General features: G+C 51.2%; 1 protein-coding gene across 5 annotated transcripts in view; it reads left to right on the forward strand.

The window, feature by feature from the left end:
• Positions 1-15887, forward strand: part of PTPRE (protein tyrosine phosphatase receptor type E) — a 158541-nt gene that overhangs the window by 37017 nt on the left and 105637 nt on the right. The window contains exon 1 of one of the 5 annotated variants that reach the window (XM_049103611.1): positions 2976-2991. The exons of the other annotated variants lie outside the window; for them this stretch is intronic. The gene's annotated coding sequence lies outside the window, so the exon portion shown is untranslated. Of the gene's footprint in view, positions 1-2975; positions 2992-15887 lie in introns of those variants that run through there. 5 annotated transcript variants of the gene reach the window in all.

Raw genomic sequence — 15887 nt, forward strand, 5'->3', positions numbered from 1 at the left:
ACTCACACCTCATTATCCCTCCAAGTCATGGTTTACTCTTGCTGGTGTCCATTCTATGGGCTTTGACAGACGCCCAGGGCGTGTATGTACCGTTTCAGGGGCACTGCCTTAAACATCCTGTGGCACTCCCCCGATTCATCCCTCCCTCTCCCCTAACCTCTGGCAACCACTAATCTTTTGTCCTGTCCCTATAGTTCTGCCTTTTTCAGAATGTCAGGTAGCTGGAATCCCATAGACGCGCAGCCTTTTCCGATGGGCTGCCTCAGTCCGCAGTGGCCATCGGAGGGTCCTCCCCGTCTTTTCTCGGGGTGCTCGCTCCCTTGGTTGTGGTGCTGAATAATATTCCGTCGTCGGGGTGGCCCGCACTTTGCTTTCCGATTCACCTACCGAAGGACCCGGGGGTTGCTTCCAGGTTTGGGCAGTTTTGAAGAAACATTCATACGCAGGTTTTAGCGTCAGCGTCCGTTTCCAGCTCCTTACGGTAAATGCCAAGGAGCCTGCTTGCTAGGCCATGTGATGCACGTTATGTTTTCTTAAGAAAACGCTGCGTTGTCTTGCGGAGTGACTGCGCCGTTGCATTCCCAGCGATGAGTGAGAGTTTCTGTTGCTCCACATCCTTGTCAGCATTTGGTGGTGTCCGTGTTCCGGGCCATCGTGACAGCTGCGCAGTGGCGTCTCCTTGTTGGAATTTGCATGTCCCGGATGGCATCCGTGTGGTCCGTCTTCCCCTGCGCTCATCTGGCATCTGAATGCCTTCTTCAGGGAGGTGAGGTCTTTTACCCATTTTTAAGCCAGGTTGTTTATTTTCCTGTTGCTGAGTTTTGAGAGTTCTCCGTGTATCACTGATTGTCATCTTTGATCAGATAGGACGTTCGCCTAGGTCTTCCTCCCGGTCTGTGGCTCGTCTTCTCATTCTCTTGACGTTGTGTTTGGAAGAGCAGAGAAGTATTTTACTTTTTTTTTTTTTTTTAAGTATTTTACTTTTAATCAAGTTCAGCTCATCAATTCTTTCTTCTATGGATCGTGCCTTTGGATGGTGTGTCTAAAAAAAAAGGCGGGCAGCCCGGGGGGCTTAGCGGTTTAGCGCCGCCTTTGGCCCAGGGCCTGATCCTGGAGACCCGGGATCGAGTCCCATGTCGGGCTCCCTGCATGGAGCCTGCTGCTCCCTCTGCCTGTGTCTCTGCCTCTCTCTCTGTGTCTCTCATGAATAAATAAATAAATTAATTAATCAATTAATTTAATTAAAAAAAAGCCTCACCACACCCAAAGGCATCTTAGATTTTCTCCTGTGTGATCTTCCCAGGGGTTTTATCATCTTCAGTTTTGTATTTAGGTCTGTGATCCATCTTGAGCTAATTTTTGTGAAAGGCATAAGGTCTGTGTCTGCATTCAGTTTTTTTTTTTTTTTGCCAATGGATGTCCGGTTGCTCAAGCACCATCTGTTGAAAAGACTGTCTTTCATTGTATTGGCTCTGCTCCTTTGTCAAAGCCCAGTTGACTGTATTTCTGTGGGTCTATTTTTGGACTCTGTTCCTTTTCCCTTGACCTATTTGTTCATTTTTGTGCCTACACCACGCTGTCTTGATGACTGTAGCTTCGTAGCGAGTCTCGAAGCCAGGTAGTGTCAGTGCCTCAACCTTGTTCCTCTCCTTCAGCATTATGTTGGCTACTCTGGGTCTTCTGCCTCTTTGCATAAATAGTAGCATGGGTCTGTCAACGTCCACCAAATAACTTGGTGGGATTTTTTTTTTTATTATGATTGCGTTGAATTTATAGATCAGGTTGGGAAGAACTGACATCTTGACAACATTGATTCTTCCAATCTTGTGCGCTGGCGCCTGGGGATTTGGGTGCCCAGCACTACATGGTCGGATGGTGGCATCTGAAGTGGACTTAAAGGGGATGTGGGATGCACGTGGGAGAGTGGGCCTTCCTCCTGTGCGGTCCCCAACGTCTACACCATCATCCACATGGGGCAAACACTCGTGAGCCCAGGGTGGGTTGAACTCTAGGGAGACGGAACAGTTCAAGAAAATGGACAATGAGGAAAGCCTCTTCTATTTGCCAAGAGCCATGATTTCTCATCTGCTCATTTATGTATTATTTTTTAAGATTTCATTTATTCATTCATGAGAGACACATGGGGAGAAGCAGAGACACAGGCAGAGGGAGAAGCAGGCTCCATGTGGGGATCCTGATGTGGGACTTGATCCAAGGACCCCGGGATCATGCCCTGAGCCAAAGGCAGATGCTCCGCCGCTAAGCCACCCAGGCGTCCCTCTCATCTGCTCATTTAAAAGGTCCTTTATCCACTTTTCCTGACCTTGGGCCCTGATGTAACTTCTTTGCCTTACACACTTGGACCTCACGGATTCTTCTTGGGTCTGCTGCACCCTCATCCAGCAGTCCTGTCTCCCTGGGGTCTGGTCTCACCTCTGACCCTGAGCTCCTGGGATCTCTCAATCTCTCTCTCTCTCTCTCTCTCTCTCTCTCTCTCTCTCTCACACACACACACACACACACACACACACATACACCCTTTTCACAAACTTATCTTTCATATCCCTGGAGCCTGCAGTGGGTCCAGATTGTCTTTGGCCCTCTAACTTGTAAATGTGTGAATTTGCATCACCCACATGGCGCTTGGATTTGTGAACGTGCAGCTCCATTAGCCCCCCGATGTGAGGCTTTTTCTTCCAGAGAAGCAAGTGGGAACCACTTGCCCCCTCCTCTCTGCTCTGAGTGTGCATTCAGACGATGCCAACAAGTGGGCTCCTCGGGGCAGAGCTGGGGCTTAGGAGGGGTCTCAGCTCAGCCTGCACGTGTCCGGTGTGTATGTGGCCTTCTCCGGGGCATATAAGTGCTTTTTTTTCCCCAGCTCACACAAACGAGAACGATGAGACATTCAGCAGAACACCCCAGCTGTAGCGTCGCCTGTCTCCTGGCATTACTGGTGACAGCCTCCCCTTTTTGGAGCCCGGCAGGCGGGAGGTAAGAGGAGAACAGTGCTGGGCTTGTGGCGGGGCTGTTTATCACGCACCCGGCGCGGGGAATTGAGAATACTTCCTCAGAGGCCTTTCTGTGGGCCGGGGTGGGGGGTATGTTTAGAAGGGGGGCTGCTTGGTGAAGGCATCAGCGGCCTGGGGGCTGGGCCGCACCAGGGAGGGCGCGTGGGGCCTTCCCACGTGTGTGCTGGCGGGGGCCCAAGCATCACCCCAGGCCAGCACAGACCACGTGGACGTGTCCTGAGCGAGGCAGGATGCCCCTGGGGCTGCTCTGTGATCCCCAGGCCGCCGCGTGCATCGCCCTGGGTCTGGCATCCTTACAGCCCTGTGACCCTCTCTCCCCACGACTGCCTGTCATCCTCCCAGCCTCGCTGCCCTTGTGGTCACGGATCCCTCTGTGTGTTCCTCGAATTACTTCCCACCCCCCAGGGCGGTGAGCAACACCCAGCAGGACTTGGACTGTCTCACCCACGCTCGGCTCTGGGCACGGCGGGCCAGGCAGGCTGTGGATGAATGAATGGATGGGGGAGAGAATGAATGAAGGAGTGAGCAAGAGAAAGAATGCACCTTGCATGATACCTGGTGCACGCACAACCACTTGGGAGATGCTCATCCTTGGGCGGGGGAGAGACTCAACTTTCCTGCAGGAATTACTGGGTTGTTCTAATTTCATTGAACCGCAAACATTCATTATCTTTTAAAAAATGTTTTCCGCTCTAGGTAACCACAGGGAAACACGGTCCACACTTGGTCCTTCCCCCTTGCTGGGGTGGGAGTAGGGGGGGTTATGGGGAGTCTGGCCATCCAGGCCAGTGGGGCCAGCCCCCATTCGGGGAACAGCCCCCGAGACAGCTCCCTGCTGCCCGAGGGCCAACACCCTGGCGTGTGGCCACTGTGCCAGGCCTCCCGCCTCCTCTCCCAGGGTGCTCAGGGCATCAAGAGGCCAGGCCTCGTGTCCCGAGCCCAGCTGTCCCCGTGGGTCCTGCTGCGCTGGGCACAGCCTGGCTCCCCTGGAGGGAGGACCGGGGAAGCGCACCCGGGCGCACAGGGTCTGCTGGGCTGCGCCCAGAGCTGCCTACATCTCCAGCCCCCCCCCCTTTCCCAATGCCCAGTGGGGCAGGGAGTGGCGGTCAGGGTCAGAACTCTGCACATTTGTAAGGGGGGAAAGAAGGGAGCCCTGACCCCAAGAGTGCCTCCAACTGCTCATATCACTGTCCCCCGGAGACTAACGATGCGAGTTATTAACAGGGCTGATTTTTTTTCCTGCAGCCTGACGCTGGGGTCAAGCCTCTGGGAGAGTCGGTGCTGGACCCCTTAGTAGGTCCGGGCAGAGAAGGTGCCCTTGGCAAGTGTGTCCCTCATCTGGCTAGAGAGGGTGAAGCCCTCACCTTCAGGGCCCACCCAAGGCTGGCCCAGCTTTACCCTAGAGAGTCCTGCAACTCTCCCCATCCCCCCATCCATCCCCTTCATAAATACGTACCAGGCCCCTGCCCAGCCTCTCTCTGGGATCACAGGCACTTATCACCGGGGCGAGACAAGGTGTGCTTGTGAAAAAGCAGCAGTTCGTTTTGGTTGAAGGTCAGTGCAGGGTATGCACGGGGATGAGTCAGAGGTGGTTTGGAAAAGCACCGGCCTGGTGACTTGAGACCTCAGCAGGGGTCCACGGAATGTTTTAGAGCAAAGTCATGGCGTGATCAGATCTTAAAGGGTAGCGGTGGGCCAAGCAATGAGGCTTGGAGATTATTTGGGATACTACCACAGGAGCCCATTCATCACACATGAGCATTTATTCAACATGAAGTTTGTTCCAGGCTCATGTTGAGCGCTCGAGGGTGGACTGGAAATGGTCCTGCCTCGGATTGATGCAGACCGAAGTGACTGGAGCTGGTCAGGAAAAGCGAGCTCTCAGTGGTCCCACAACCAGGGGGATGTGGCTGAGGATGGTGTGGAGCAGCCTAAAGCAGAGGTTCTTGACTCCGGGCATCTTAGCACCACCCCCACCTCCCCTGCAAAGGACATTTGCAAACCCTGGAGATGTGATTTATTGTCATGACTGGGGAGGGAGTTGGTGTTACTGGCATTCAGTGGGTAGAGGCCCACAGTGCCCAGGACACACCCTCATGACAAAGGATTATCTGGTGCAAAATGTCATCTTGCCAAAGCAGATAAACCCTAGGCCAAGGTGATGTCTAGATGGGGAGGAGGGAAGGGACCTTGCCATCCCTAGAAACCAGGGCCTGGGAGAGGAGCTGGACTGGGTCTTTGGAGGTAGCCAATCGAGGTGCCTTCATATTCTTAGGTAGAAGTGGAACTGTGTGTCTAGGGACCGCTGCTGAAGGGGTGGGGAGGTCACAGGCTGAGAAACATCTGCTGATATTGGAGGAAGGACATGCATTGAGAGGAAGGGGGTCATGGAGGACTGTTACGATGGCATCTAGGCCCCACCGAGGCATGTGGAAATGCAGATGGCCCAAAATACTGAGCGTCCTTCTCCTGCTGGGGTGAGAAGACAGCTGAAGGCCTGTGGCCCGGGCCTATTCTCAATACTGCACACACACACTGGCCAGCCCAAATGTCCGGGATGCCCCCCTCGCACCTTTGTACTCACTCTTTCTTCAACTTGCATCCAGGGCCACTTCCTACAGGAAGCCCTCCCCGACTGCTAGTCCAGTTCAGGTTGCCTTCTCTCAAAGAACCGTGTTTGTTTGTGTGAACAAGCGATGAATGTCTGTCTCCGCCACTACCCTAGGCACTGTCTGAGAGCCAGAGGGGCTTCTGAGTAGGCCCCATCAGGCTATCTTCAGAGCCCAGCACATAGCAGGTGGTTGGTAAATATTTTATAAATTAGTACCCTTTGTCCCTGATGCCTCAGCAAGAGGCCTCTTTGCACTGCTCGTGTGACAGAACCAAGTTGACAGATCCAAAGTGGGCAAGGGAAGCATTTCCAGTCCTGGAAAGGTGTAGAATGAGTGCAGGTGAGTCTCCTCATTGCCTCACCCAGGGGAGCAGCATGTGTGTGTGTGCATGCATGTTGTGCACGTGCATAGGTGCGACGTCCCTGGGCAGGGGGTGCTCTCCAGCCGTGTGCGGCCTCCAGCCCTGGGGCAGAGCATGGTGCATGTTCACCTGCTGGGACAGCCGGGAGCTGTGCACACGTGTGCACAAGTACGGGTGCAAGGCCCCTGGGCAGGGGATGCTCTCCAGCCGTGTGCGGCCTCCAGCCCTGGGGCAGAGCATGGTGCGTGCTCACCTGCTGGGAGAGCCGGGAACTGTGCACAGAGAAGGAAGCAAGGTGTGCTCTGGGCCGAGGCCGCCGTCTCCAGCCCCAGTGCCCATCTCCAGAGCTGCCTCACCCGTCTGTGCCTCAGACAGAAGGACGATTGCTCCCTCTTGGAGGAGAAGCCAGGCTTCATGCTTTAACCTTCTACCTTTCCATCCCTTGGTGAAAGTGTTCAGTCTTACTTTGTTAAAGCAAGAGCCAGGGGTAGCACCGGCCCCTAGGTCTTAAAATCTCCCTCCTGGTGTCGTCGGCCTCTATCCTGCTGAGACCCCTCCTTGCAAAATTAATTAGTTGAAGTCAAACCAGTGTAGCTGCAGCCTATTTCCCACTCTGGCTGCAGGGGATCCTTTTCTTTTATTAAATTTAAACTTTTAGAAATATATTTTGATAGATGACGCTTCCAGCTGTCTCTGCGAATTAATGAAGTTCTTAATCCCATTTTTTTTTTCAGCCCTTGGCTAACTGTGGACAATCCTCAATTTTAAAGAAAAGATTTACTTCTTTATTAATAAACCTGGGTGCTTGGCAATTCTTTCCGTATTCCAGGGGTGCTTGCATTAGGAGGCAATTAATCCTTCTCGAGAAAGTACAGGTTGCTAATGCTCGGGAATATCACTGGGGATTGCAAACTCTGTGCAAGTGGTGATTTTTAAAAACGATCTCTGCACCAGCGAATGCTGGGAAGAGTTTTATTTTCACTACTAAGTGCTCACGGTCGGTTGTATGATCTTCGGAACACGGGCTTGTCCGCGGTCCCCCGTGTGACAGCGGTTTGCTGGAGCTTGCAGGGCTCTCTGGTTCATGCTCTGAAACTGCGGCCCGGATGAGTGACACGTCCAGCCAGCCGGCCCTTCCCGCCTTCTCGCCCTGAAATGCCGTGAACACATCTGGGCTGTAGCAGCCTCTTTTCCCAATTTCTCAGAGCCCTTTGAAGATCCGATATTCCACTTGTAAAATTCAGCCTAAGATGGATTTCCTCTAATAAATATGTCACTACTACGGTGGGTGGATTTGACTTCTTCAGAAGTTTCTTTAATTTGAACTTCCGCACGGTATTTTTGTACTCATCAAACAGCAGGAAATAGTCGCTGGTTCCCTTCGTGTTATCATTCCACACGTCACAGGAATGGCAAGGATCTTTCGAAGACAAAAGACGTGCTTCAATTAGTAATTCCCATGGTAACTAATAGAACTCGATTTTTTCCCCCCTCTCTATGGCTATTTTAAGTACTTAAATTGATTTAGATCCTTGTGGAAATCTGAAAAAAGCAGGGATTGACTATGTCCACTCCACTAGGAGTTTAGGGGTTTTTCTGTTAACACACTGTGTTCTCTCCAATCCTTGCCAGGTGTTTGCAGTAGAAGGCAAGGGCCAGATCCTCATCAGAAGTGCTTGCATTCCCTTAAAACAGGAAGAATTTGGGGGACGCCTGGGTGGCTCAGTGGTTGAGCATCTGCCTTTGGCTCAGGTCGTGATCCCGGGGTCCTGGGATTGAATCCCACATTGGGCTCCCCGCGGAGAGCCTCCTTCTCCCTCTGCCTCCCTTTCTGTGCCTCTCATGAATAAATATGTAGAAATCTTAAAAAATGTAGAAATCTTTAAAAAAAAAAAAGAAACAACAGGAGGAAGTTGTGATTCCCCTTTGCATTCCTGTGGCAATTTATATTAGAATATAAATGACTTTAATTTGTATTCTTCTTACATCTCACATGAAAGCATAAATATAAATGTATTTTAGTGGGCAGACATGAGAAATAAAACTGGCTCTATCTGAGCGAAGTTCGGGGACCCCGTCCTTGGGCACGGTGAGGGGCTGAGCCTGAAACCCAGCATTCCGATCCTGGCTGGCTGAGGCTCAGACGGTCTCCCGCTTTCTCCCGTTCGGGCCAACTGACCCTGGATGCGCTGGCTGTGGGCCACGCACCCACACTGGGTTCCCGTGCTGGCCTCTGTGCCTGCACTGCTCTCCTCGCGGCGTTCACGCTGAGGTCCTCGGGCCTCCCGATGCTTCTGTGTGGTCACTGTCCCCACGGGGGCCTGCAGGCGTCCCTGGCTGGGTGCAGCACCAGCTTCCACACTCACTGAACGGAGTGGGTGCTGGCACGCCGGTTCTTCCCTCCACCTGCCACGATGCCGAGAAGCCGAGGGGCGCTCCATCCTTGTTTTATCACGAGCAGCGGAAGCTCAGGAGCCCAGACACCCCATGTCTTGGGTCAGCGGAGTTTGCTGTCTCGGACCCCTGTACACCTCCTTCAGCAGGTGTGTGCAGCCCGTGGACACTCGTGTCCTGGTAAGAATTGCTCAAAGGTTACTGATCAGTTATGGTTTAAAGTGGGTCAGGAAATTGAAGGAAAGGTGGGGCGATGGGAGCCTGCGTGGGCACAGCTGACAGGTATCACAGCCAGGCATCCACACACGCTGTCTGGAGAAGGCTGTGGTCACGGTGATGCCAAAAAATCGGTATTTTTTGAGCACGCGGCATGTGCCGGACACGATGGCAGGTGCATTATGGACATGACCTTGCACATCCCACACCACTGTGGGGTGACCAGCCACTTTCTTTGCCAGGGATTGAGGGGTTCCCCGGCATGCTGGACTTTCAGTGTGAAACCGGAAAGTCATGGGCAAAGCAGGTCAAATTGGTCACCCCACCCAGCACCCCAGGGTAAAGGCGGACTTCTCTCATTTTGTAAATGGAAACCCCCTGGCCCAGAAGGGTGAGGTGACCAGCCGAAGCTCCTTCTCTGGCGGGAGGAGCCGTGTAGGCCAGACCCCGATTCCCTATAGTCTGACCACAGCACCCAGATCATGGCCATGAGAGGCAGTCCTTCCTCCGCTGGACGCTCAGGGTCATTCATATGACCAACACCTTAAGAAGATTTAAGTGCAAGTTGGAGATTCCTAATCCCTTTTGAAAAGGAAATGGTAAAAATCAGAAAAAAATATTTTCGAACAAAAGCCATCCCTAAAGGTAAACGAGCTTGTTCTGTTAGAAATAAGGGTTTTGGTCCAAAGAAACAAACACTCCAAGGGCAAAGCCAGGCCAACGGGCACTCTCCCCTCCCATCCCTCAAGTCTGCCGGTGTCGTCCATCACCCTGTTGTGTGAGGAACGCATGATGCAAGGGCATTTCTCCATTGACCAACTTTGTAAACTGACTTTTTAAAGAAAAGTGAGTTAATTTCTTTGTCTCTTTATAAGGGTCAAAAACAAGTCCAGCCACGATCCAAAATAGCAGATCAAGGTAACACGTACTTTCAGAAAGTACACACGAGTGTTAAATGTACAGACCTTGGGTTTCCACAAAGCGAGCCAGCTGTGTGACCAGCTCCCAAGTGAAGGAATGCAGCATGACCGCCCAGCCGCCCCCTCCAGCCTCCTGGTGGTCTCTCCCTCTCCCTCCCATGGTTGGCCACTCTCCACACTTCTAACACCATATGTTCAATTTGTCTGCTTTTGAACTTTATATAAATGGACTCAGAGAGTGTGTAAGTCTTTTTTTTTTTTTTAAGTTTCTTGAATACTGATGATATACAAGGAGCTGTGTAGATTTTCAGTGAATCTCAAAGACCTGACTTTGAGTGCATCCAGTATGCTCTTATGGGGGCCTGGGCATTCACTGGGGTCACGGCGTTGGGTTAGTAGCCAGTCCCAAAAGGCCACATTTGCATACTGTGCGCACTCGGGAAGCCATCACCGCTATGTAAATCAACCCTGTAAGATTTGCATAACTGAGTTCAACAGAGTATTTGGCTTCTGTGTGGGGAAGTTTTCTAGATGCTGAAATCATCTGTACTGTGGGCTTGAGCAAACAAGTCAGGACAATAAGGGGAAACTGCTGTCAGGTTTGAGGGGAGGTAGCATCTTATCACTTTACCTTATCAGAGGGGACCTGATATGAAGGCACAGCTGTCTCAACAGGCTGTCCCCTTCTAGCCCCGGGGTCTGCCCACATGTGCACCCATCTACAAGCCCTGCCTCTGACATCCTGGGAGCCCTCGACCAGGGCTGGAAGCTTCCACCATCTCCAGCCTGGCAAGCCAGCATTACCATTGTTAAATCTTGGCACTCTACACTCTCGATCCCCAAGAAGGGCTTGGAGTAATTTGGGGAAAGGAATCTGTGCTGTGTCAGGATGGTCCCTAATGCAGCGGGGTTTGGGTCTGGAGGCCGCCTTCCACCACGTGCCAGCTGAATTACTGAGCTCCGGGCTTCTTCCTCACCAACTGCAGTGTTCCACTCTGTGAACTTGGAGTGGTAATAACCGAGCAGTTTATTTTCAATGAAAATTATTTTGTGGAAGCACCTTGCACAAGTGGCATTCGTTAAATGCCAGCTCCCTTTCCCTAGAGATAAGATGTGATCGCAGTTGTGCCTTAAATTCGGTCCTAAGCTTCCTGGCTGACAAAGCAAAAATGAAAACACAGTGGCTTGTATTGTTCTGGTCTGATTCAAAGAATGTTCCCAGTTTTTCAGGAAATATAAACACTTTCCTGGTGCTAGATTGTAAAACAACGCTATTTTCAAAGCCTGAGCAATTCGGTTGGTAGGATTTACAACATTTTTTTTTCTACCAGAAGATGGAGAAATCACCTTTTTGTCTCCATAGCATATATTAATCTCTTCATTAAAAATACTAGTCCGAGGCTATCAATGAAGTATGAGAGCTACTGCATTGCCATTTGGATTAAGAGAATCCTGTTTCTCCACTTCTGTCTCTTTTTAGTCACTATCTTATAATAAAAACATACACAAAAAAGGCATAACGTCTAGGGTGACAGGTGGGAGTCCTTCGCTTAATGCCTGACGTCTCTGGCACCTTTGCTTGTCTCTGGGAGGACGAAGGAGATGACATACTTGCAAGGGTTGTGTGCACTCTCGGCATCAGCGTCCATGAAGGAGAGGATCAGACTGGGAGGCTTTTCTGCTATAAAATTACACGTCTGTGGCATCATTGTGAGTGGAAACTGGTTAGTGAAAAATTGAGTAATCTGTTGACACATGTCGTGAGTGCCTTGTGAAAATGTGCTGGTTCATGAGTGTGGGGATTTGCTCCAAGGGCTCATGGGCATCGGATCCAGAGCCAGGAGACTTCGCAGGGCTGCTGGAGTTAGGGAGGCGTGGATATCTCTTCTCTTCACCACCTGCCTGGAGACTTCAGAATCGGGATTAGTTTGCAACTTCAACCTGAGTGGTTTAAACACTTCAACTGAGTTATTTGCTTTTTCACAGAGGAACTTACCACACACGCAGAGTGGCGTGTAACCAAGGTGTTTCCCCAACCCTCAGTGGCCTGGGAATGCACGGCACACAGACTCAGGACTGGGAGAGGCAGTCCAGGGAGCTGTGAAAGGTCACAGAGGGGTTCTTGGGGACCCTGTCCTGCCGCATGACCTCAAGAGCCTGGATCTCAGAGCTGCTCCTTACAATGGAGGGCCACTGAGCGGCCCTGTCCCCTACCCATAGTTTGCATAGGAGAAGTCTGCATAGAATGCAAGGGAGCCCTCCTCTTGGTCCCTAACCACCCAGGGCCACATTTGCATCCTTTGAGGCTGCTCCTCTCTTGTCCCTCATTCCCAGGGGGAGGGGGCACTTTCCCTCAAACACCATTGATAACTTGTTGTTTGCCCAAAGCATTGCATCGAAGTAGTGGACTTTCCATACACATATCAATATCGGCTGGTCCCCCGGTTACATATTATAGCCACAGATGGAATGATACCTATGAGCCTCCCACAAACTCTTTATTTAGTCTAAGCTCAGAAGCTTGATTATTCTATTCCTTCGTTATTCCTACAGTGGGCTAAGTTTACTAATGGACACCGAAGTTTTCATTATAGCTGCTTTCATGAACGAGATAACCCGGTATTCGTCCTGGATTGTTGAAGATTTCAGGTGGATGACATTCCTATACGTGTCCTAGGGATCCTTTATTGGAGAAAGGCCGTTTCATTTTAATTACGAATAGTTTGAATAATTAGCCATTTTAAAAATAAACCATCCCTCCGGGGGAGATTTATCTGGGGCTGGTGGTTGGATGCCTGGGCTTCTGTGTCATTAAAATTAACTGATGTAGCAAAACAACTGGAGTCCTTATCCTGTCCCATGTCTATCACAGAGCCATGGAGGCCTCACTGTCTAACACACAGCAGTAAAGCTCTCTGAGTCCTCTGTCACGTGCAGAGGGCCTGCCGGGGTGTCACGCAGAACTGGAATGTTACAGAAAGTGCCCTTACGACGTAAGCTTGGTTCACCATGTGTGCACACGGTGCTGACATGCTGCTTACCACACCAATGGGTGTGTGCAGACATTCACACCCCACGGAAGGCCCCTGGTGGGCCCAGGAGGTCGGGCCCAGGACGAGGGATCAAGGAACAGTTGGAGCATGGGGCTTAATAACAGACTTGGGCTGGGGACAAGGTTTGACATGAAAATCAAGGATGTCACCTGTGTTCCTGGAGCTCCCGTTTACTCCTCTGTGAGGTGGGGAGGCTCGTTCCCAGCTCCGCTCTGTGGCAGGGGTTTGGAGAGAGGATGCCTGCCTGGTGTGTGACGCATGGCATGGCCAATGGAGCAGGAGAGCCCGTGCCCCGTAGTCGTGGCCTTGCTGTTGTCATGGTTATGCTGCCTTTGGATCCTCTGATAGAATGAGCATCTAGGTAAGGAGGTTCCCATCGAGTCCTGTGGTGGTTCTTGGGGGACCCCTCAAGGACCCGTGATTCCCAGTTTAGTTTAAAGCAGAAGGATGCTTGTGAGCAGTGTGGCAGCTCTGGAAAGAGACTCCCTACTACCCCCTGGCCAGGAGGGTGGGTGGCTCAAGAAGGCTGGTCGGGACCCCCGCTGGGAGGGCCAGGCCACAGGGGCTCCCATCAGGGCTCGCTTAGGCTCCTGCCAAGTTCAGACGTGGAGCTCCGTGCAGTCTTCCCATATGCAACTCCCAGAGCTTTTACCTTTTCAGAAACCAGCCCTGTTTTCAGTGCGCCAGACTTTCTTTACATTTGTTCATGAACTTCCAGATCTGAGTTTACAGTTCGGCGGAAGATACTACCATCGTGTCCTCAGCCAGGACACATCAGATGAACTGTGGGCTTTTTAAAGAAGTGGTGCTTCTTGACCAAGAGGGAGCTTCACTGCAAGTGTCCTCTGTGTCTGGTCTCTGGGTCGTGACCACTTCCTCCGCATGGCCCGGGGGACTGCTCCCTGCATGCATGCAGCTTGTGTCCCAAGAAGGGACTTCTGGCTGGGGGCCCCAAGAGCGTAGGGTTTTCCTAATGTTGGAGGCTTTGTTGCCCAGTGGCGGGAGGGCATGCATCCAGCTGGATTTCGTTTCCGGCTCTACCTCCTAGTGACCATGTGACCCCTGGCAACTTGACTCAAGGTCTTTGTGTGGATTAGCTGGGCTCCTGCAGATCGACTGTCTGGTGCTGTGTCTGACAGGTCGTCTGTGCATTCTGACCCCTGTGCATGCGGCCCACCCCCGGAGAGGGGCAGGCACTAGATTTTCCATCCCTATCGGAGCTGCCCCTTGTCTGGACCTCACTGTCTCACTTCTGTGGTTTACGAGCTCAGTCATACAACACTGTGTCTTTAGATCATCATCTGAAGCCATCGATGTGTAGAGGCCATCGAAGCACTGAGACGATATGGGTCGGCCCCGGGGTCACCCACCCAAGGTCACCCACCTTTCCATTGTGGCAGCGTGCAGGGCTCTGGCGTGGGGAGTGGAGCATACACACTGACTGGGTCTTCCTCTGTCCCTCGGTCTTAGGTTATAGGACAGACCACCAGCCCTGCACGAGGCAGCTGGGGGGACCTGAGGGGCCCTGCAGAGTGTGCAAACATACTAGTCCAGCTCCACCTCCAGCCTCTCACATCTCCGCATTTACCCAAATGCCTGAGACTACACAGCTTGTTCACTGAAGCAACTCAAACCCGTGCATCTTAAGATGATTCCTTGAGCTGTAGGGATAGGCTAAAACAAAACAAAACAAAACAAAACCCCAGCTTTTTCCTGAGAACGATGGGCGCGCGGCCTTCCAGTGGAAGAGGAGGGCTGCTGACCTTTATAGGTAGACAAAACAGAATGCCAGTCCAACATTACACTTCTGTTGCAGTAGATTGTTCTAGAATGGGGTGCCGCATAGTTGTGTTATAATGCTGTTTTTGTTTTCAAGTGAATACCGCAGTGTTCTTTCATGTGGGGGAGGGATTCATTACAAGTTCACGGAACTTCTTCAGTGGCGACAGGGTGAAAAAAATAGGTGCTTGTCCTCAGCAGAATATACCGAGCCTGGAGACAGTTTTGCTCGTAGCCCAGGGATGTATGAATTCCCCGAAAACTCACCTTTCATTGTGAACTTGGCGTTACATGGAAATACTCAGTTTTTCCCTTTAAGATATCGTGTGATATCCTCTACCTCCTTAAGCATTGTTAAAGCTAGTCTCTTCTCCATGCACCACAAGTGGATTCTTAGTAATGACCTAGTTTAATGGGTCAGATCAGATCATTAGGTTGGGGGGGGGGAGTTATTAAACCAAAATATTTGAGGTTTTTTTTTTTTTTTTTTTCCAAAATAACTGGTTGATGAGCAGATTTTTCACTTAGCTGGTTTACTAGGTAAATTTTCAAATTCTCTCTTAGGAATAGCTAATATACTTTTGTGCTCTGGATACCAGGTTCCGGAAAAAGAATTGTACTGTTTTTAAGAGTGGTTTTCCCCTTTTCTTATGATGGTATTATATATTTTTTGAGTCTCTGGAGCAATCTTCCAATGTCTGTGAGAGATGCTCATACAGTCACTTCCTAGCAACTGTGACTGCAGCTTCATCTCCAGGAATGGCCAACCTTTTTACTCAAGCCCCAAGTCAGTGTCTACTGTGGGCTCGTGTTGTGCCAGGAGGTCTTCCTTGATTTCTTCCTCCCCCTACATTCCTTGGGAGCTGGTGGGCTTGGGTCCTTTGATCTTTAAATAGCTGCCTGCCCCCAGCTCCATCCCTCCTGCATCTCCCCACTCCCCACCTAGACCATGGAATAGCCTCCGTATTGCTCATGGATCCGCCTGTCCATGCAAGGTGGCTCCTGGCCTTTCTCCCCTCTGCAGCCACCACAATGGCCTTCCTTGTAGGGGGCAGAAAGGGGTGTGCAGGCTTGAAGCCTTCTACAGCCCCCTCGCAGCTTCAACCCAAATCCAAATGCCTTTGCAGCATCCCAAGCCCAGCCCACCTCACATTCCAAATCCACACCTATGATTTATGCCGTATCTTGCGTATGCAGAGTTCTGCACTGGATCCCTTCTGTGGATTACCTCATTTATTAACCCGGCACAGTCAGGATTATTATTCCTATTTCCCAGCTGAGGAGAGTAAGGCTCAAAAAGGTTGGGTGTCTCGTTCCAAGGTCAAAGCCAGGATTCAAATTATTTGCCATTTCTAGAAATTTCTCAGTTCTCTGGCTTCCCTGCCTTTGTTTATGTCGTTTGCCTAGGAATCTTACTCTTGAGAAAGATCCCCTGACTCTAGCCAGATGTGAGTTTAATGCCACTGCATCCACTTTTCAAAGCCCCCCGGGCTGGCTGTGACAGGAGTGCTCACCCTGCATTT

This window comes from Canis lupus, chromosome 28 (genome assembly GCF_003254725.2).
Source record: "Canis lupus dingo isolate Sandy chromosome 28, ASM325472v2, whole genome shotgun sequence".
Lineage (NCBI taxonomy): Eukaryota > Metazoa > Chordata > Mammalia > Carnivora > Canidae > Canis > Canis lupus.